This window comes from Lactuca sativa, chromosome 4, assembly GCF_002870075.4.
Source record: "Lactuca sativa cultivar Salinas chromosome 4, Lsat_Salinas_v11, whole genome shotgun sequence".
Classification (NCBI taxonomy): Eukaryota; Viridiplantae; Streptophyta; class Magnoliopsida; order Asterales; family Asteraceae; genus Lactuca; species Lactuca sativa.
The window spans coordinates 298856563-298879923 of NC_056626.2; the positions used below are offsets into that span (position 1 = coordinate 298856563).

The window sequence follows — 23361 nt, forward strand, 5'->3', positions numbered from 1 at the left end:
TCTAGTGAGGAATTGGACGAAAGTTTTTGTTTTTTCTTTTTATGGAAAATGAGATATATAAAAGTAGGATGCTATATTTTGTGTTTTATTGTGGAAGTTTGCAGATTTTGAGTTATGGAGGTTGCTGTTATGGAGGTACACAAACATCCCTTGTATTTCATGTTGTATTTGCTCAAATCTTTTATGTTGTGGAGAAGTTTTCACCCTTGCATTGCTATAGATAAAGTTGTTAATGGCAGGAAGGTCCTTTAATTTGAGTTTTCTTCATTAAAAGTTATTTGAGATTTTGAATCCTAAGTTTTCTTGTTTTTCTAAGCATACAATGAATTAGCCACAAAGGGGAAAGAGAGGTCGGAGGTGTGACATTAACAAATTTAAGAATGTTCTTATGTTTAATGAACTAAATGGTTATTGTACTTTTTTTTCTGTTTCTTAAAATGAAAACATGATCAGTGATGTCCCACTTCTTATGGTTGGAATGGAATCATATAGTAGGTTTGTATTTTGTAGCGATTGATCATTTGGTTACAATTCACATGGTAGAAGCTTTGCAGAAATTGAAGAGTTTGTTTCAGTTGGAATAGTTGGAATGGTGATCCATGTAGTGACAACCCGATATTTCGAATCAATGTAATGACCTAAAAAGTCAAGAATTGTAATCTCTTTTGATATAATGAAATTAGCGTCAAAAATAAACTGTTCAAAAGTCTTTATTGGGTTGCCTAAAACGATATTTATCATGTCAAGGTTTTCAAAAATATAAAGAACACTAAAATCCGAGTTATAACAAAGAAGTTATGACCAACCTAAGATTCACAGCAAAACCGTAAATACGATTTAACGTAAAACGCGAAGTTTTAATAAAATACTCTTTAACCTTAAGTATCGAAATGAAAGTCGTAGATATCATTAAACCGAAAACATACATAAAAAGAACTTCCAAATCTGACTTCGTATGAGGAAGTTATGATTTTTCCAAGTTTCGGATATAGCAGCAGACAGCTAAAATACTCGAAATAGAGATCAAGAGATATTTAGCCGATACAACCTAAATGAGAATCGAAGATGCCAGCAATAGTAGCACAACGGTATAAAGTCTGACGAAAACGGACATCACATGAAGAAGTTATAGATTTTTAACGGACTTTTCGTGTCCGAGCCTGTTAAAAATAAATAATAAAAAATTAATTCAAAATTAGCCGACGGAGTCTAAACAAGAGTTGTAGAGTATATTCTCACCTTCGTGTGCATATAAAGAACGTCGAAATCGGAGCTCGTACGTGAAAGTTATGCATTTTACAAGTTCGAGACCCGAAATCCGAGGCTGTCAGGCCTACCACGACGTGGTGAAGAAGCCCACGACGTGGTACTGTGAATGATGGGTGCCAGGTGCGTCAGAAAACATCTCGTCAACAGAAGAGGATAGAATCCCTCACCACAATGTGGTGAGGTGTACCACGACGTGGTGCCCAGTTCGGGGCTATAAATAGCAGCTAAAGGTGTTGAGTTTCATTGCTCATTTTTTCTCTCCCTCGTGCCGAAGCTCTGCGTTTAAACCCCCTGAAGTGATCACGAAGCCACGGTCTTCATACCCAAGTTCCGAAGGAAGGTGTTTCACTCCCGAGACACCCGAGATTCCCGATAATCCCGAGAAATTCAACTTTCCCTAGTCGAAGTTCTACTCATTTATCGTTTCACCTTCTTCTATCTATCAAGTGAGTTCATACCCCTATAAACTACACTTTCAAATGTTTTATCAATGATTTTTATACACTTTTAAGGGGGGGGGGGGGGTGGAATACAAGTAAACACATGGTTATTATCGTGTGTAACATGAAGTTTCACTATATACTCTTTTTATCAAGTGAATCATATGTGATTCATAACTACTACATGGGAACTTTCGTATGCAATATATATTCACAATAACATCTTGTCTTTTGGAAATAAAACATGTTTATATATATATATATATATATATATATATATATATATATATATATATATATATATATATATATATATATATACGAATCAAACACTTTATTTATACTTTAAGTATATGTGTTCATTTATGTCACTATAAATGTTATACTTTACATAACAAGTGAGCATTACACTAGGGTTTACTATACAAATGAAACACACATTTTGAAAATCTATAATAGGTATAGTGTACGAGAAAATCATGAACATTTACATACTAGAAACACTATATCAAAGAGGTACTTTCATACACAAGAACAAATGGACATTTTCATATGTAAATCTGTTTTATGCTAAGTTTTGTGAGACATTTCACGTACTTTCGAGTATGCATTTTAAGTCTGGTATTATATACCATAATCCCTTGTAGGGGGAGCGTGATACTTGTGTATAGATCTATACGAGATTGACAATCCCACACCTAAGTTGTTAGCTACAGCTAGTCCCGCAAGTCTGGGGTGACAAATGTCATAACATTCCAACGCCTGAAGAACGTTGTTTACAGGCCGTCAGCGTCAATAGCATGGTTATAAAAATCACATGGAGTATTAAAAACACATTGATTTATGGGGTTTTTCAAATGCCTTATCAATTTATACATAAATCTACTCTTTTAGGCATGAAAGGCACTATTGCATTACAGTTTTGGAACAATTAAACTACCATCTACTATAGTAGAAAATATGGGATTTTCTAGGGACATTTAAACATATACAAAACATTTTCATTCTATTTCATACAAACATTGTCACTAAATACTTATGAACTCACCAGCTTAAATGCTGATCTGATCTTTCAAAACTACTTGTATTTCTCAGGGATTCAGTAATACAGGTAAACTACAACTTTTGAAGAAGGGACGCTGCGGCGTTAGTTTAAATTCATTTTGACATCATATTGTAATTTCTTTTGAAACAAGTACTTTTCTACAATGTAAACTTTCAAATTATATATATGATGGTTGTGTTACTTTCTTTACTATGTATTCAACTGTTTCGATACTACATGAAATCATCCGCCCTCGAACGTTTCTGCCGTTCTGGTTTGGGGGTGTGACAGATTGGTATCAGAGCATTGTTTATAGTGAACTAAGTATATCGAACCACATAAGATATACAAACTATAAATGCATAAGGGACTAAAACTCTCTGACAATATGCTTTTACACCTAAGCCGTGTTCATTTAACTTAAAATATTTGGGTCGTGAAAGTAAAAATACATGCATACAGTGATTTATTTTCCTAGTTAGAACTATACAAGAAGTATTAAGACAAGTTGGCGACTACGACTAAGCCTCAAAATATGTAGTCAGATTTGGGACGAATATAGCCTGATCAACTATATTTATCCGAAATCGGACTAAGGTATGTCGAGGAATGGTCTTAGTGAGCAACAAGTCAAAACTTACGAAAAATGACATTAGTATCAAACATACAAATTTAAATACTATGGGAGTATTTGGTAAATACAATAGTTTAACTTACGTATTTAGATTTACATATATTTTACTTCTAGACAATTCTCATACCTCTATTCTCGCACAAACACAATGGCTGGATTCCATCCACCAGGGGATCCCTACTACCCGAATCAGGGCAATGGAGGATAGGTAGAGGAGGACCCTGAAGAGGATGAAGAACCTATCGAGTTGGAGGAAGGGGATAACTCTGGGACAGACTTAGAACCATAATTAATAGACCCTCCAGCCGCTCAACCTCCCACTGTTAGGAGAAACTTTCAGGGACCAACTCCCGTTTAGGGAAGTCACCTTCTCCATTGGAGCCAACAACAAGGGTTACGTCCTCCCTACGGTATGTGTCAGGACATCTATGACGTCAGAGACGGAGGTTCAGCCGACCGAGCACTCCCGGTCATGGTGGGCAAACTAGCCAACCAGTCCTATCAATCTGGGGTTCAAGCTAACCAGATTTGTGAAGTCAACATGGAAGTACAAGTTCACACTTCCGACATCCATCGACTGGACCGGGCACAGGATAATGCCTAACTCCGAACCGACACGTTCCAAGCACAACTGATTGCAGCCCTCTCTGAGATAAGGGAACAGCAAGCCGTCTTCGATAGGCGTCTTATGGAAGCAAAGCAATCATACATGGAGTCGAGCTCCAAACGCAACCTACGTCGCAAGTAGTACTTGCCAAATCCCAAAATTTTGTTATAGAATAGGAACTCGGCTAAAAGTCTTACTTTTCTTTAACTTCTATGTCGGAGATCCTTAGAAGGGTCGAAATTTTCCTAACTTCAAATGTAACTTAGCACATGTTTAATATATATGAAGAATTTCCTTTGTGTGTAAATTCTTTGGCTACCACTCAGATTCATAAGTTTATCTATCACTATGCAAAATTTTATTATGAGTCGAGCTCTAAACCATGGGTAGACCAGTCGAATTTATAAATTGATAAAAATAACAAATTTATTAACACACAACTTCCAATCACTAAAAACTTATGTTTTTCATTTTATTTCTTTAATAGCACGATGCCGCCCCATAGATCTACACGCCGCATCAACAACGCAACACCTCCACCACCACCACCTCCATTAACGGAAAATGCAGCCTTAATAGCCGCTGTAACAGCTGCAGTAACAGCAGCAATGGCTCAAATGAGCAACAATGGATCGGGAGGAGGCATGAACAGCTCTACAAACGGCCAACACCAAGGTCGTTCAGGGGATTGTACATACAAGGATTTCATGAATAGAAAAACCATTACTTTTAATGGGGCCGGAGGGATAATGGCTCTATCACAGTGGATAGAGAAAACTGAAGTAGTTTTCGAGATTTGCTCTTGTCCGGAAGGGAACAAAGTGAAGTTTGCTGCCTGTACTTTCTTTGAGAGAGCTCTGACGTGGTGGAATGGCCATGTCAAGGTACTAACGCTAGTAGTGGCTAACTCTATGGGCTGGGAGAATCTAAAACAAATATTACTGCAAGAGTACTGTCCACGGGGCGAATTACAAAAGCTCGAACAGGAACTTTGGGGCTTACCATGGTAGGCTCAGACATCACGACCTATACCAACAGGTTCAGTGATTTGGCAATCCTTTGCTCGGGATGGTTGCTCTAGAGAGCAAGAAAATAGAGAGGTACATCTGGGGACTGTCCCCCCAAATTCAAGGAAGTGTACTAGCTTCCAAACTAGTCACCTTCGATAGTGCCAAACAGTTGGCACAAGCCCTCGTCGACCATGGGGTCTGTTAAGGCTTCACAACTTCCGCTCCGGAGCAACCCAGAGGAAGCAACAACAATACAAACAACAACAGAAGAAGAAGTTCTGGAACAAAAGGAAGAGTCAGCCTTCACAAGAACCTTCCAAGAAACAACATATTTTGGCAGTCCATGCCACTACTGCCCCTACTGCTGCTCCAATTACCACTACACCAGCAAAGCAATATGCTGTAAACCTGCCAAAGTACGCCAAAAACAATTTCCACCACAATGGAAATTGTCGGGAGATGCACTGCAACAATTGCAACAAGAAAGGGCATACAACCCGTTTCTATAGAGCACCAACGCAACCGATCACCCAAGTCCAAGGAGTCGGTGTGGGTGAAGCATGTTACGAGTGCGGTAAAGTTGGGCATTACAAGAGAGACTGCCCTAAGGCAAGGAATGCTGGTGACACAGGACGAGTGCTGGCAATAGGGCAGAACGAAGCGATAGCTGATCCCACGGTCGTTACGGGTACGTTTCTCCTCAATAACGCTTATGCATGCATACTCTTTGGTTGTGGTGCGGAGAGGAGTTTCGTTAGCCATGAATTCAAACATTTACTTAAAAAAATCCACAAGCACTCAACAAGATATTTACAGTAGAAAAGGAAAATGGTAAAACAGAAAGCACAAACGTTATATACGTAGGATGCACACTAGCTCTAAATGAACATGATTTCAAAATCGATTTGATGCCAATCACTATAAGAAGCTTTGATGTTATCATCGGTATGGATTGGTTAAGCCTTCACCATGCCGATATACTTTTTCACGAAAGGGTCGTTCGCCTTAATCTGCCAAATGGCGAAACTCTTTTTATTTATGGTGACAAACCCAGTGCAAACTTACAAATCATCTCTTGCGTCAAAGCCCAAAAATATCTGCGTAAGGAGTACCATGCCTTCTTAGCTCACGTGCTAGACAAGGAAAAAGAAACGAAAAACATCAAAGACATTCCGGAAGTCTGCGACTTTGCCGATGTTTTCCCTGAAGATCTTCCCGGAATTCCACCAGAACGTCAAGTCGAATTCAAAATCGACTTAATTCTCAGAGCTACACCAGTAGCTAAGTCGCCATACCGTCTAGCACCGGCAGAGATGCAGGAATTATCTAGTCAATTAAACGAATTACTCAGCAAAGGATTCATTAGGCCGAGCTTCTCAGCTTGGGGAGCACCAGTCTTGTTCGTAAAGAAGAAGGATGGATCTTTCCACATGTGCATTGATTACCGGGAACTTAACAAGCTTACTATCAAGAACCGATACCCACTACCGCGCATCGATGACTTATTCGACCAACTCCAAGGAGCGAGTTATTTCTCAAAGATCGACTTAAGATCTGGGTATCACCAACTACGAGTCCTAGAAGGAGATGTTCCCAAAACAGCTTTTCGAACTCGTTATGGTCACTACGAGTTTGTAGTGATGCCCTTTAGATTAACAAACGCACCAGCGATGTTCATGGACTTAATGAACCGGGTGTGTCGTTCGTTTCTAGACAATTTTGTGATCGTATTCATATATGACATACTCATCTATTTGAAGACTAAAGAGGATCACAGTCAACACCTCCGACAAGTCTTGGAAACGCTAAGAAAAGAGAAGCTATACTCCAAGTGCGAATTTTGGATTCGGAAGGTAGATTTCCTAGGTCACGTGGTTAGCAAAGACGGAATACACGTGGACCCTTCCAAAATCAAAGCAATCGAAAACTGGTCAGCTCCAAGAACCCCAACGGAAATTCGACAATTCTTGGGCCTTGCTGGTTATTACCGTAGATTTATACAAAACTTCTCGAAGGTTGCTAAACCACTCACCACCCTGACACAGAAGGGTGTAACTTTCAATTAGGAACGAACACAAGACGTTGCATTCCAAACACTAAAGCAAGCACTATGCAGCACACCTATATTGTCCTTGCTAGAAGGAACATAAGACTTCGTGGTCTACTGTGATGCATCTAATCAAGGTCTTGGATGCGTACTAATGCAACGAGGTAAGGTCATCGCTTACGTCTTAAGACAACTCAAGACGCTCGAAGTCAACTACACTACCCACGATCTTGAACTAGGAGCAGTCGTATCGCGCTAAAGAGCTGGAGACACTATCTCTATGGCACAAAATGCACAATCTTCACCGATTACAAGAGCCTTCAGCACATTCTCAACCAGAAAGAACTCAACATGAGGCAAAGACGATGGGTTGAGCTGTTGAATGACTACAAATGTGAAATTCGCTATCATCCAGGGAAAGTGAATGTGGTAGCTGATGCTCTTAGTCAAAAGGAATACTCGGGCAGCCGAGTGAAATCCTTAACCATAACGATCCAATCACACCTATCCACACAAATCAAGGAAGCTCAGAAGGAAGCTTTGAAAGCAGAGAATGTGACGGGTGAAGCCTTAAGGGGAAAGGATAAGAATGTTGAAGTCAAGGGTAACAGAGTTCGTTACTTCGTGGATCGGAATGAGGCTTATAAGACTCGATACTCCGTTCATCCAGGTTCGGACAAGATGTATCTGGACCTCAAGAAACTGTATTGGTGGCCGAACATGAAAGCAGAGATCGCTACCTATGTGGGCAAGTGTCTGACTTGCGCCAAAGTCAAGGAAGAGTACCAAAAACCATTGGGATTACTACAACAACCCAAAATACCCGAGTGGAAGTGGGAACGGATAACCATGGACTTCATAACTAAATTACCCAAGACAGTAGGTGGGCTAGACACCATCTGGGTAATCGTAGATAGATTAACAAAATCCGCACACTTCTTACAAATAAAGGAAACCGACAAGATGGAGAAGCTAGCTCGAACATACATCCGAGAGATTGTACGACTGCATGGTGTACCAATATACATTATCTCCGACAGAGATAGTAGATTCACCTCGCGATTCTGGCAGTCACTACAAAAATCTCTAGGAACGAGGCTCGACATGATTACTGCTTACCATCCACAAACCGACGGTCAAAGTGAGAGGACATTACAAACCTTGGAAGATATGCTGAGAGCTTGCGTAATTGATTTCGGTAAATCATGGGATACCCATTTACCACTAATTGAGTTCTCATACAATAATAGCTATCACTCCAACATTAAGGTTGCTCCATTTGAAGCCCTCTATGGCCGCAAGTGCAGATCACCACTGTGTTGGGCTGAAGTGGGTGACACACAACTAGCTAAGCAACAAGTACCCGACAACACTCTAACAGACCCGAAAATCATAAGTGAAACAACTGAGAAGATTGTACAAATTCGGGAACGACTAAAGGCATCAAGAGACAAACAAAAGATTTATGCAGACAAGAGATGAAAGCCCTTAGAATTTCAGGTTGGGGACCGAGTGCTATTGAAGGTCTCGCCCTGGAAGGGGTTAATATGTTTTGGAAAACATGGGAAACTAAACCCAAGATATATCGGACCATTCGAGATCCTTGCAAGGATTGGCCCGGTAGCATACAAACATCGACTGCCGCAGGAACTCAATAACGTACATCCTACCTTTCATGTGTCAAACTTGAAGAAATGTTTGTCGGATGAGACCCTCTTCGTCCCTCTAGACGAAATCGAAATCAATGAGAGTCTTCACGTTATAGAGGAACCAATTGAGATCATGGATAGGGAAATTAAAAGAACAAAACAAAGTCGCATACCCATTGTGAAGGTCCGCTGGAATGTAAAGCGGGGACCTGAATATACATGGGAACACGAAGATCAGATGAAACAAAAGTACCCGCATCTTTTTCCCTAAACCACAAATGTTAACGTTGTACTTAATTTCGGGACGAAATTCCCTCTAACGAGGGAATGATGTGACAACCCGATATTTCGAATCAATGTAATGACCTAAAAAGTTAAGAATTGTAATCTCTTTTGATATAATGAAATTAGCGTCAAAAATAAAGTGTTCAAAAGTCTCTATTGGGTTGCCTAAAACGATAGTTATCATGTCAAGGTTTTCAGAAATATAAAGAACACTAAAATCCGAGTTATAACAAAGAAGTTATGACCAACCTAAGATTCACAACAAAACCGTCAATACGATTAAATGTAAAACGTGAAGTTTAAATAAAATACTTTTTAACCTTAAGTATCTAAATGAAAGTCGTAGATATCATTAAACCGAGAACATGCATAAAAAGAACGTCCAAATCTGACTTCGTATGAGGAAGTTATGATTTTTCCAAGTTTCGGATATAGCAACAGACAACTAAAATACTCGAAATAGAGATCGAGAGATATTTAGCCGATACAACCTAAATGAGAATCGAAGATGTCAACAATAGTAGCACAACGGTATAAAGTCTGACGAAAACGGACATCACATGAAGAAGTTATGGATTTTTAACGGACTTTTCGTGTTCGGGCCTGTTAAAAATAAATAATAAAAATTAAAGTCAAAATTATCCAAAGGAGTCTAAATGAGAGTTGTAGAGGATATTCTCACCTTCGCGTGCATATAAAGAACGTCGAAATCGGAGCTCGTACGCGAAAGTTATGCATTATACAAGTTTGAGACCCGAAATCCGAGGCTGTCAGGCCTACCACGACATGGTGAAGAAGCCCACGACGTGGTACTGTGACTGATGGGTGCCAGGTGCGTCAGCAAACGTCTCGTCAACATAAGAGGATAGAATCCCTCACCACAACATGGTGAGGTGTACCACGGCGTGGTGCCCAGTTCGGGGCTATAAATAGCAGCTGAAGGTGTTGAGTTTCATTGCTCATTTCTTCTCTCCCTCGTGCCGAAGCTCTACGTTTAAACCCCTCGAAGCGATCACGAAGCCCCGGTCTTCATACCCAAGTTCCGAAGGAAGGTTTTTCACTCCCGAGACACCCGAGATTCCCGATAATCCCGAGAAATTCAACTTTCCCTAGTCGAAGTTCTGCTCAGTTATCGTTTCACCTTCTTCTATCTATCAAGTGAGTTCATACCCCTATAAACTACACTTTCAAATGTTTTATCAATGCTTTTTATACACTTTTAAGGGGGGGGGGGGAATACAAGTAAACACACGGTTGTTATCGTGTGTAACATGAAGTTTCACTATATACTCTTTTTATCAAGTGAATCATATGTGATTCATAACTACTACATGGGAACTTTCGTATGCAATATATATTCACGATAACATCTTGTCTTTTGGAAATAAAACATATTTATATATATATATATATATATATATATATATATATATATATATATATATATATCAAACACTTTATTTATACTTTAAGTATATGTGTTCATTTATGTCACTATAAATGTTATACTTTACATAACAAGTGAGCATTACACTAGGGTTTACTATACAAACGAAACACATATTTTGAAAAACTATAATAGGTATAGTTTACGAGAAAATCATGAACATTTACATACTAGAAACACTATATCAAAGAGGTACTTTCATACACAAGAACAAATGGACATTTTCATACGTAAATCTGTTTTATGCTAAGTTTTGTGAGACATTTCACGTACTTTCGAGTATGTATTCTAAGTCCTGTATTATATACCATAATCCTTTGTAGGGGGAGCGTGATACTTGTGTATAGATCTATACGGGATTGACAATCCCACACCTAAGTTGTTAGCTACAGCTAGTCCCGCAAGTCTGGGGTGACAAATGTCATAACATTCCAACGCCTGAAGAACGTTGTTTACAGGCCGTCAGCGTCAATAGCATGGTTATAAAAATCACATGGAGTATTAAAAACACATTGATTTATGGGGTTTTTCAAATGCCTTATCAATTTATACATAAATCTACTCTTTTAGGCATGAAAGGCATTATTGCATTACAGTTTTGGAACAATTAAACTACCATCTACTATAGTAGAAAATATGGGATCTTTTAGGGACATTTAAACATGTACAAACGATTTTCATTCTATTTCATACAAACATTGTGATTCATATATGGATAATGAAGGCCCAAAGGGTTATGGGTAGCTTAATGTTGGGCTAGAAAGTTGTTTGGGATTAATGGCCTATGGGTATGCATGGTGACATATTGTTGGATTAGGGTTTTCATAATTAAATTAATAAAAGTTCAATAAATCCAAGACTTCATTGATTGATTGATTCAAAGCTAGGGTGATTATGGAAGCATTTGGAAGGGTATCATTGATGGCTCTCTTTAAACTTTGGGAGTTACACTGTTACCATTGATGGATCTCTTTAAACTTTGGGAGTTACACTCTTATAATTGATGGTTCTCTTTAATCCTTGGGAGTTACACTCTCTACATCTTCTCATAACCAATTACTAGCAATTGAAGACTTAATGAAGCATAGACGTTTTTTTTTCATTCTCAAGTGTCTTGGACGTTTTTTTGTGTCATTTCAAGAGTTTCCTTAAATTTCATTTACTAGTTTTAATGAATAATTGGTTGGTTGGCTTGTAACCACCATGTTTGTAATAAAGGCTTCATATAAAGCCAAGTCTATGCATGGGAAAGTGAATACACGAATTTTTAATCAAAGAACCCTTTGTTCACTTTGAATTATTGTTATAATTCACAAATTATCTTGTTGGGACGTGTTCTTGACTTGATACGAACTCAATCAAATAGGTCTTGGATTGTTTTCACCGCTATACAACTTAATAGGTCTTGAGTTGTTACTAATCTATCCATTTATTTCCATTCACATATCATTTGTGGTTTCTATTCTCTCTTAATTTACCTAAACACTACCCTACTCCCCAAATCAAGCCCATACACGTATCATAAGTGGTATTTGAGCCCAGTTCCGATTGGGTGTTGTTGAGTTCTTGTTCAAAAAAGATCCTGCTAAGTTTGATTTTTGTTCCTATTCAGAAATTGTTTTCCAAACATGTTGCGTAAGTTATGTGATGAAGAAGAGATAGAGGAAGAGAAAATTGAAGAAGAGGAGGAAGAAGATTCCGGTCCCATCTATGACATCGACGGGGAAGGAGAATTTTGCGAAAAGAGGAATTTATTGAAGAAATTGAAGAAGAAACTAATTTTGTGATCATAGATGAAACCGTTAAAGCAATTGTGGAAGAAATCAATTTTGTTGATATGGACAAAATTGTTGAAGAAATGGTGATTTTTGTTGAACAACAAATTTCATTCCAAGAGCTCACATCCACGGGAACCAATGACTATAAGTGTCACAAAAGTTCATGTTCTCATATCTTTTATGAACATAATTCCTTTTCTAAAGATCTTAAAGAAATCCAAATTGGAAGCTTCATTGATCAAGAAGATTTATTTGTTTTTCATATTCATGTTCGTTTCAAAGTGTGGGAAATTTTTACACTTTGGATGCCACGGAATGCTTATATTTTGCATTTTGAAGGCCTTAGTGACAAGAAGAAGTACGGTGAGAGGTTGGATTTTACTAATTATGATCTTAATAATGATGTTTTTGTTTTGTCTTCGTTCATTGATCAAAAGGAGAAAAATGACTTACGTATTACTTTTGCTAAAAAGTTTTGTGCAATTAGAGATGGAGACTTTTCATTCGTGGCTCAAAACCAGCAAGACCAATTATTTTTGGATGATGGCAGGATTTTGTACCCTCTAAAAGACGATATGATGATGTCCAAAACAATATGTTTTCATGGTGGTAGCAATCAATCACCAAAAGAGGCATTGCGTGGCAATTCTTATGCCAATTTTCTATGTTGTCCACAAACAAAACATATTTTCGTTAATTCTTCATTCATTGTTCAAAAACACCAAGACCGATGGCGTGAAGTTTATTGGGAACGAAAGAAGAAGGATGGTATCCATCTTTTTACAAACCATCTTTCTAAGAGAAAATATGAAGATACAAGTCCCAATTAATTACATAGGAGGGAGCTCGTGATGTTTGGACTGATATTCTTTTGGTGTCTCTTTAATTGGGAAGTCGTGATATTGGGGCATGCTGCTCATCAACTTACAAATACAAACCATGATCCATTCTTTAAAATGACTACAATTAACCATTTAAATTATTGCAAGGTTAATTTGCAGGGCCAAGTTCATGAAAATGTACGGAAGTGGTTTTTCATCCACAAATGGAAGATACGGTTAGGATTGAATTTGGCGAGTTATTTGAGTTATTTGAAGAAGAACATGTGTATGTGGAGAAAAGACCAAGTTGGAGTAAAGAAAAGGTCACATTATGCAATAAAAAATTGTTTTCAAGACTTGCTGTCAGGGAAGGTTCGTATGGGGGAACAACACAATTTGGTTCTTACTGAATTGAGGATAATTCCTTTCGAAGAAAGAGGGAATGATCCGTATATGGATAATGAAGGCCCAAAAGGTTATGGTAGCTTAATGTTGGGCTAGAAAGTTGTTTGGGCTTAATGGCCTATGGGTATGCATGATGACATAGTTGACGGATTAGGGTTTTCATAATTAAATTAATAAAAGTTTAATAAATCCAAGACTCCATTGATTGATTGATTCAAAGTTAGGGTGATTATGGAAGCATTTGGAAGGGTATCATTGATGGATCTCTTTAAAATTTGGGAGTTACACTATTATCATTGATGGATCTCTTTAAACTTTGGGAGTTACACTCTTATCATTGATGATTCTCTTTAATCCTTGGGAGTTACACTCTCTACATCGTCTCATAACCAATTACTAGCAATTGAAGACTTAATGAAGCATAGACGTTTTTTTTCATTCACAAGTGTCTTGGACGTTTTTTTGTGTTATTTCAAGAGTTTCCTTAAATTTCATTTACTAGTTTTAATGAATAATTGGTTGGTTGGCTTGTAACCACCATGTTTGTAATAAAGGCTTCATATAAAGCCAAGTTTATGCATGGGAAAGTGAATACATGAATTTTTAATCAAAGACCCCTTTGTTCACTTTGAATTATTGTTATAATTCACAAATTATCTTGTTGGGACGTGTTCTTGACTTGATACGAACTCAATCCAATAGGTCTTGGATTGTTTTCACCGCTATACAACTTAATAGGTCTTGAGTTGTTACTAATCTATCCATTTCTTTCCATTCACATATCATTTGTGGTTGCTATTCTCTCTTAATTTACCTAAACACTACCCTACTCCCCAAATCAAGCCCATACACGTATCACATTGTCACTAAATACTTATGAACTCGCCAGCTTAAATGTTGATCTACTCTTTCAAAACTACTTGTATTTCTCAAGGATTCAGTAATACAGGTAAACTACAGCTTTTGAAGAAGGGACGTTGCGGCGTTAGTTTAAATTCATTTTGACATCATATTATAATTTCTTTTGAAACAAGTACTTTTCTACAATGTAAACTTACAAATTATATATATGATGGTTGTGTTACTTTCTTTACTATGTATTCAACTGTTTCGATACTACATGAAGTCATCCGCCCTCGAACGTTTCTGCCGTTCTGGTTTGGGGGTGTGACACATGTGTTCTGCAACATCCATGGAGTGGAATTGGCTGATTGATAAGGCTAGAATAAGGCTGGAATGCAAAGCCAAAATGGGCTTGAAGGAATGGGGATGTGAGACATCAAGTATGGTTGTATTGGTGTATTAGATGTGTATATATGGGTTAGATGATTGTATGTAATGATTGTATACGATGATATAGGATACATATAGTACGGTTAAATAGTCGTACTCTATTATGCATGTAATCTAATACACCCCTCTATTAATACGTTGTCTATGTGCGTACTATATTCATAATTTCAACCGTACTCTATTAACCTTTTTCTAGTAGTGACATCACGTATAGAACTTAAAGAAACATAAATCGATTAATGTACAAAACTAGAAGACTACTAATCTGAATATTCAACAAAGAGACAACGGCGAAATTGTTTTTTATGGTTTTGTTGTGGGTTATCATGATCATGAGATAAAAAGCTTGTTTCATCTGTCTTTTTTTTTTATAAAATTTTAACATTATGCCTAAAATAATAAAATAAATGTTGGAAAAAATAAATTATCTTGCATGAGCTTATAGAGTTTTTATTACCTTTTATTAAGTTTTACTTCCTGTTTTTATAACCTATAGAATAAATAGTGGCAGCAAAGACAAAAAAATTATAGCTAATGAAGAGTCTAGTAATTTATGGAGAAACTATGGAGGTTAAAAATGAAGTCTATATATTGTCATTTTTTTGTTGTTTTCATGTGATGTGAAATAATTAAGACGAAATAAAAAGTCTTGTTTCTTTCTTGTGTTTTTAGTAAATATTTCTATTAGATTGGTATCAGAGCTTGTTCGATCAAATGAACAACTCAATTCCTCTTTGTTTTGTTCCTCAATTCACAAAAGAAAATTATAGAAAATGGTGCATCCAAATGAAAGCTCTTCTTGGTTCATAAGAAAAATGGGAGATGGCTGAGAAAGGTTATATCGAAGTCGAAAATGAAGAAGAATTAGCATAAGCTCAAAAAGGGAGTCTAAGAAGATTGAGAAGGAAAAATCAACAAGCTTTGTTTTGGAGATACCAAGGAGTATAGTCGTATGAAACCACATAGGAGAATATAGCATGTGCCACATCAGCCAAGCAAGCATGGGAGATTTTGGAAAGTTCCTTCAAGGGAGATGAAAAAGTAAAAAGAGTTTGATTGCAAACTCTTTGAAGGGAGTTTGAAAACTTTCATAAAACATAGTCAGAATCTCTTTCTAATTATTGTTTTTGAGTATTGTCAGTAGTTAACAAGTTAAAAAGAAACGTTGAAACTATGGACGATATTTGCATCATTGAAAAGGTTATCCGCTCTTTAGATTTGTAACATTTGTTTTCCGGGTATGTTTGTTCCAAGTTTAATTTAATTAAGAATCTTCTTTTGAGGATTTTGGCTTGCCTACGGCGTGGCACACTGTGTGCCATGATGTGGCAAGGTTTTGGCCATGGTATGGCGACAATTTTGATGCAAACCCTAGATCTCTAGTGCTTTTTTCCCCAATTTAAAGGCACTAACTTCTAGGTTGTGACACCCAGTTTCTGGTCATTTCTTAATTCAGGATTGTGGACCAAGTTCAATCATGTAAAAGCTTTGGGCCTTTAGGAAGTAAAGTTTACATCTTTTGGGAGGTGATATTGTTGGTTGTGAGATCTAGCTTTTAGTTTTGTATTGGATCGAATGGTAGAAAGGGAAAAATTATGGACTGGGTTTCCTGTATGAACTAAGGATTTTAGTTTGAGATGTTTTCAACGATAACTAGATAGGATTGTGGGGCTCTTCAATACCTTTCTGTGCATATAAAGAACGCCAAAAACGGAGTTCAAATGAAGAAATTATGGTCGTTTGAAGTTGAAGTGGAAGTTGTGGATTCTTCGATTACATTGGGCATAACTAGAAGTTACGCAGTGCGTAATGGGCTTTTAATGAATTGCATTGGGCATAAATAAGAGTACAATGGGCATAATCGACCAATGTGCAAACCCTGATTTCGGGGTTTTGAGCCCTATTTGAACATCTTAACTTACATAAACCCTTTCCATTCCCAGCCTTCATCTTCCCAAACGACACTTTGTAAACCCTAATGTCCATTTGAGAGTATTTGAGCTATTTGAGTGTTTTGTGTTCATCTTTGAAGGAAGGATTCCATTGGAAATCAATTGGGGAGCTTCGAGCTTTGTGGATCTAGAACTTTCATCCCATTAGCATCCTCTAGGAGGTATAAAGTTCTAAACTTGGTAAATGGTTTTTTAGATCTAGCTAGGATGTCAAGTTTAGGTCCTTTTGTCCCATATTCACGGTCAAGTTGAGTATGAGAAACTCTAGAACTTATAGACAACATTTTTACACATTTTTGGGTGTTTTGAGTCATAAAAATGCCATCTTGATTCTTTTCTTTCACCCATGCAAGAGATAGGAAGCTTGGAGTTATGTAATAAGTTACGAGTTTGGTTTTGGGAACTTTCTAGCCATGTAAAGTCATAAAGTTGAATAGTTTATGATTTAGAATGTCGCATGGATACAAATATGAGCTTTGGAAGAAAGATCTTAAGAGAATAAGTGCTTAATGGAGAAGTGGGATCATGTCTCAGTATGTTGGGCCTACCAAATGGTACGTAGGGTGTACAATGCTTGAGTCCCGTATGCTGAGCGTAGGGATGGAGTACGTAGGGGGTACTCAGCTTTCTTTGGACTTTGACTTTCCTTGACTTCTGTTTACCGTTAACTTATGACCAAGTTTGACTTCGGGTCAAACTTCATGTTTTTGGACTGTTGATTAAGATTCTACCTATTTTTGGTGCTAGTGGATTCACGGGAGCAAGCGATACAAAAAGGGGAGCGTGTCGCAGTGTTTCTGGGTACTTTGATTCATGTGAGTTTTCCTCACCGTACTTGTGCGTCGAAGGCACCAATGCCGGTTCACTAGTTTTGGTTATCATTTAGTAGAGGGATGCCATAGGGACAATATCTCACGTAGGATTTACTAACGACTCTTGATCTAGGATTTCTTGCATGTTCCTTGTTTAGTTGTGGCTCTCAAGTAGGATCATCTGTCCGGGTGTCTATCTCACCTCTAGGTACATATGGTTATGCATTCCTTTATTCTTGTATATGGGATGTTGTTGTGCTGCAGTAATCTACTATATATATATATATATATATATATATATATATATATATATATATATATATATATATATATATATATATATATATATATATATATATATATATATATATATATATATATATATATATATCTCCAGAAAAATCTCAATATTTTACCCTAATTAACGAAAAGTCTCAAACTAAAATTTATTTATGAAAAAGTCCCAATTACTGATAAAAGTGACGATCTTACCCATTTTTTCCTGTTTACCGGTTTCATTACTTACCTGGTTTTATTAAATTCTCATTATTTTACCATAATTTACAAAAAAAAAGTACCAAATTATGGTAAAATAATGGGACATTAATGAAATTATGGTAAAATAATGAGACTTTAATGAAACCGATAAACCAGAAAAAAGGGTCAAATCGTCATTTTTACCTGTAATTAGGACTTTTTCGTAAACAAATTTTAGTTTGAGACTTTTTCGTAAAATATGGTGAAATATTAGAACTTTTCTGGAGATTTCCCTATATATATATATATATATATATATATATATATATATATATATACATAGAGAGAGAGAGAGAGATAGAGGGAGAGAGAGAGAGAGAGAGAGAGAGAGAGAGAGAGAGAGAAGTATGTTCATGTATTCTAAGTATTTATTGTGTGGATGTAAGGATCAATGTGGACCAATCAATTTAAAAACATGGATAAGTGTAAAATTATAATCTTAACTAGTATTTTATTTCGGTAATTAAGTAATTAAGAAATTAAACCTTTTATTTAGGTAGTTTTGTTTACGAGTTGTAGCAAAGTAAAGAAGAGAAGGGAAAAAAAGTAAGGAGAGAAAAGAAGAGAAAAGAAACAAAAACAAATTTGTCTTTTGTGCTCCCGAGTTGGAGAGAAATGGAAGGAAACTTAAACATTTTATTCTTTCTTTTCAAATCCTTTAAAATCGGAAAAAAAGTTAGGAGGGAATGTGATCATTCCATTTCATTCCACATCTTTCCTTTAATGAAACTCAGGAGCAACAATCTCTCTTACTTTACTCTCATTTCCACTTATTTTTTTTCTTTTCTCTCCTTAAGTTGAATTCGGGAGTGCAGTGTTAGGGTTTGAACTCGGGAGTAACAATCTCTCTTACTTTCCTCTCATTTCCACTTAATTCTTTTCTTTTCCCTCCTTAAGTTGAACTCGGGACCGCAGTGTTAGTGATTTCAAACCTTAACCATTATAAGTATAACGTGACCTATGATCTCACCCACAAATTTCTTATCAAGAACGGTGCCTCCAACTAACGTAGGATCCATCTTCATCACCGATTGCATACATCGGGTTGCAAACCTCTTCATGTTGGCCATCTAACCATCGGTTTTAATCACCATCAACATCATTGTAGAGCACATTAACCATGTATGTTGTATGCTGCCACCATCAATCGATTAACACAACACTACCATTGAACCACTCTTATTCAAATTGGGGGTTTATAATTATTGGAAAGAAGCAGAAGGTATGAAACATATCAACTTTTTCTCACCATTCTCTCTTCTATTATTTATTCATATCAACATTCTAATAGTTTTTTCCGAATACTCATAACTAACAGTTCAGCATTTTGATGAAACCCAAAATAAAAAAACGATCTGTTTTGAAATCATTAACGCCTTTGAATTAGTTATCTACAATTTGCAGCACCTTCAGGAGCTTCACTGTTAAAACTTCTTTAACTGGGTATAAATTATTTTTTAGGTATGTTTGTTGTTTGCTGCGTTTAATTTGGTTATTGCTCAAATTTCTCCATTGTTTTTTATGTAACTCCATATTTGCTTTAGGTTTTAACGATGGAAATGACACTAATTTTGACTTTCAAAAGTCAACGTTAGTTTTAAATATAAGATAAAATTAATTTAATGGAAGTAATATTTTTTGTGTGAATATAGTGATCTTTTTTACTACACATGTTTATTCTTGAATTTAATTTAACACCTATTTTTTCCCTTCAACTCAAAATTGAAGTGGTTTATGACTATCCAAAGTCAAAATAAAGCAACTCATCATATCAAAATGAATAATAGTTGATGGTCTAAAGATAAATAGTTTTGACAACATTAATCTATAAAACAAGAACTTAAGGGGTGTTTAACGTCCTTTTGGAAATAAATAGATAATCAGTTGTACAAATTTGTTATTTTTTTTGTTCTTGATAAACAACTTCATTAATACTATTTAGGTTTCATTCTTTAAGAATATTATGCAACAAGTTTCTGATTGTATTAAAATAATTTGTACAAAGTGTTATACCCTAACAAAATCATATAAAAATCATAAAAGAATGATTCTTTCATGTTCTTTGGAATTGTATTTAGGTAACGATTTAACATGGTTGAGTGTATTGAGCCTAGATGCAGTCTTTGTAATATATTGTTTATGTTTTTAATAAATATGTTAGTTGACCACTCTATTCTACCAAGAATTACATTCTTATGATAACATTTTCGTAAGAATAGTTGGAATCAAGTCGAGTATTTTGGCCATTTAAGGAGATCAAGTGTATTTGTTCAAGTATTATATATATATATATATATATATATATATATATATATATATATATATATATATATATATATATATATATATATAAGAATGCTATTTTTTTAAGAATTGTATTCATTTTTATGACATTCTGATAAAATATATATAATTATATTAAATGTATAAAGCTATTATTCTATAAAAATAAGTATGAATTTGTATTTAAGTTTGGATATCTGTAAATATATAAGAATGTTGTTTTTATTGAATAACATTCTAACAGAACATTTTCATAGAATATCATTCTAATAAAATATCATTTTGACAGAATAAAATCGATTATGCTTATAAATTTTGAAATTAAATTAATTTTAAAAAAATCATATTTTTAAAGTTAAGAGAATTAATTATTTCCTAAAATCCAAAATTTTCCTTTTTTAAATTTATGTTAATTGACTAAAATACCCTTATAATGAAATTAGATGATATCTTTCAATTTATTTTTAATTCAATATATATTAATCACTTTATTAAAATAACTAAAATGATTGGCTCACTGTCATTCCTACATCCACACAATAATTAGTTAGAACACAATAACCTAAGCATATATATATATATATATATATATATATATATATATATATATATATATCTTGTATGATAGGATGCAGAAGTAGTGGTATGCTGGTTAGAGTGCCAATAGGTTGGTTATCATCTAGTGGAGTGCCCTAGGGGTTGTATGTAGTTATGTAGGATAGCCTGAGAACTTTTGATTCAGGCTTTCTTACACGTTCCTTGTTTGGTTGTGGCTCTAGAGTAGGATCATCTGTTTAGGTGGCTATCTCACCTTTAGGTACTTATAGTTACGCATTCCATGGAGGTTAGTTAGTAGCAGAGCAGTAAGTTGTGAGGAGTCTAGTAGGTGGTAGTGAGATACATGATTGATAATTTCTTGTATTATATGCCTACTTGATCATTGATTGTTATATGTCGACATATGGTTGTGAGTTAGGTTGAGACGGTCCCACGATGTGCTATAGGCCAAGATATCTGGTGTGGACCGGCTATAAGCCATAGGCATGGAAGCTCGGGAAGAGTGGTTGGGTTGAGGCAGAAGGCCAACACACCCGGGGAAATCCAATCCGATGATTATGGACCCGATATGCATGCTAGTATGTTTTTTGTATGGGGTATTTTGGGGAAACTGACTAATTAAGCTTTATGCTTACCCAGCTACTATTATTTTTCAGATATCATCAGTGCGTGGGAAGGCGAATGCATGACTATACACACTCATCAACATCTTTAAGGATTCCCGTTATTATATTACTCTGATTTTCGATAAATGTAACCTAGAATAAATGGTTTTCGTAACTTGAATTCTAAAACTGAGCAGTTTTACCTAAATTAAAAATGAAATTTTTTGATGTGAAAATGGGACATTACATAGGTTTTCCTCATTTGGCAGCCTCCACCCTCTGAGATCCCATCCCACCCAAACCCTAGCCTCCATATGTATATTTGATGTCTATGTGAAGCTTGAAGGAAGAAGGAGTCTATTTTGGTGCTTGTGTGTTAGGTTCCAACTTAGATCTTGCATATTCATCATATTTCTAGACTTTTGGAGGTATAAAGTCTTCACCTTCCACACTAGATCTCTAGATCTGGCCCTAGGTCATTTTATGAGCTTTTTAGTCCATATATTCTTACTCTTGGGGTTTGAGTGAACTCCAGGACCTTAGTGAGTCTTATTTGACTACTGGACCATGGTGGTGGTTAAAAAGAGGAGTTTCATGTATTAGTTTGGTGTCCATGCAATGGGTGCAACTTAAGAGCTTCAGATTTATCTTGGCTTATTAGGATGTCTTAATGGATAAAGTTAGAATCTTTATCCATTTAGACCTTGAGAAGGTTCAAATATGAGGTTTGTGGTTCATGGGGTTAAGGGCTAAGAGCTTAATCCATTAATATTTGTGAGCCCAGTTCCCATGGTGTGGTAGTCTGCCTGCCACAGTATGGACATTAGTGGCAGGGCCACAACATGGAAGGTCAGTTGGGGTTGGATTTGACCTTTGAATTTTTGACCATGTTGACTTTTGGTCAACTTGAGGGTTTGAGAGTGTAGACTAAAAGGGTAATGTTATATTGATGAATAGGTGATTCTTTGTATCAGTCTTCACTATCAGAGAGTGGTTATGTTAGTCTGCTATTTGCAAGGTGGGTCTTCTCACTATATTGCCTATGTCATAGTAGGGTGCATGCTAGACTAGTTGAGTCTTATTTGTTGATTATTTTTATATGTTTTAATTGAGTTTGTGATAACGCTAGAATTGTTGATAGTCTGCATGATTGTTAATAACCCTTGAGGCTGCTGTGAGCCTATAAGACTGCCAATACTCTCAGGGTTGCTGATAACCTATAGTTGTTTATTATGGTGTGATATATATATATATATATATATATATATATATATATAATATTTTGGGGGAACTCACCAAACCTCCTACTTATAGTTGTTGATTTAAATGTGTTAGGTACTTCAGATGATTGTGGGAAGTTGAAGGCTTGATTGTACACATTCATCGACAATTTTTGTGATTTCGCATTTTTATGCCACTCTTATTTTTGGGATGATTGTATTTGGTACTCATGGTTTTCTTGATTTAGTTTTATGAAAATAATGTATTACCTAATTTCAAAATAAAAGCATGGTTGTGAAAATAGGACCTTACAAGTTGGTATCAGAACCCTGGTTTGAGACATTTGGATGAACACTCATGTGATTCCAGAATCAAACTAAGGATCTAAGAGTTTTCATAAATCTTTTGGCAAAGATTAAATCTTAATAAAGGAAAAAGAAGATGTGATGTGTATAGTTAGCTAGAGCTCGAGAAAAGTGACTTTCTAGAATATTAATACTTATTTTATATGTTGTATTTGAGTTGTTAGATATGCATGCTACTTGATAGATTGAGGATCTCTTTAGGAATTGCAAGATAGAGTTTCCTAATTTTGTGATGCCTTGTAGCCTAAGGTAATACTTGTGATGCTTTGCTAGGAGTTGAAATTAATATCATTAGTTG

The 23361-nt window shown here is 36.0% G+C and overlaps 1 long non-coding RNA gene across 1 annotated transcript; it reads left to right on the forward strand.

The window, feature by feature from the left end:
* Positions 1–18848: 18848 nt before the first annotated feature.
* On the forward strand, positions 18849–22984 carry LOC122197782 (uncharacterized). Its single transcript, XR_006191458.2, has 2 exons — positions 18849–19253; positions 22813–22984. It is a non-coding gene; the product is annotated as an uncharacterized LOC122197782 (long non-coding RNA).
* The last annotated feature ends 377 nt before the right edge of the window (positions 22985–23361 follow it).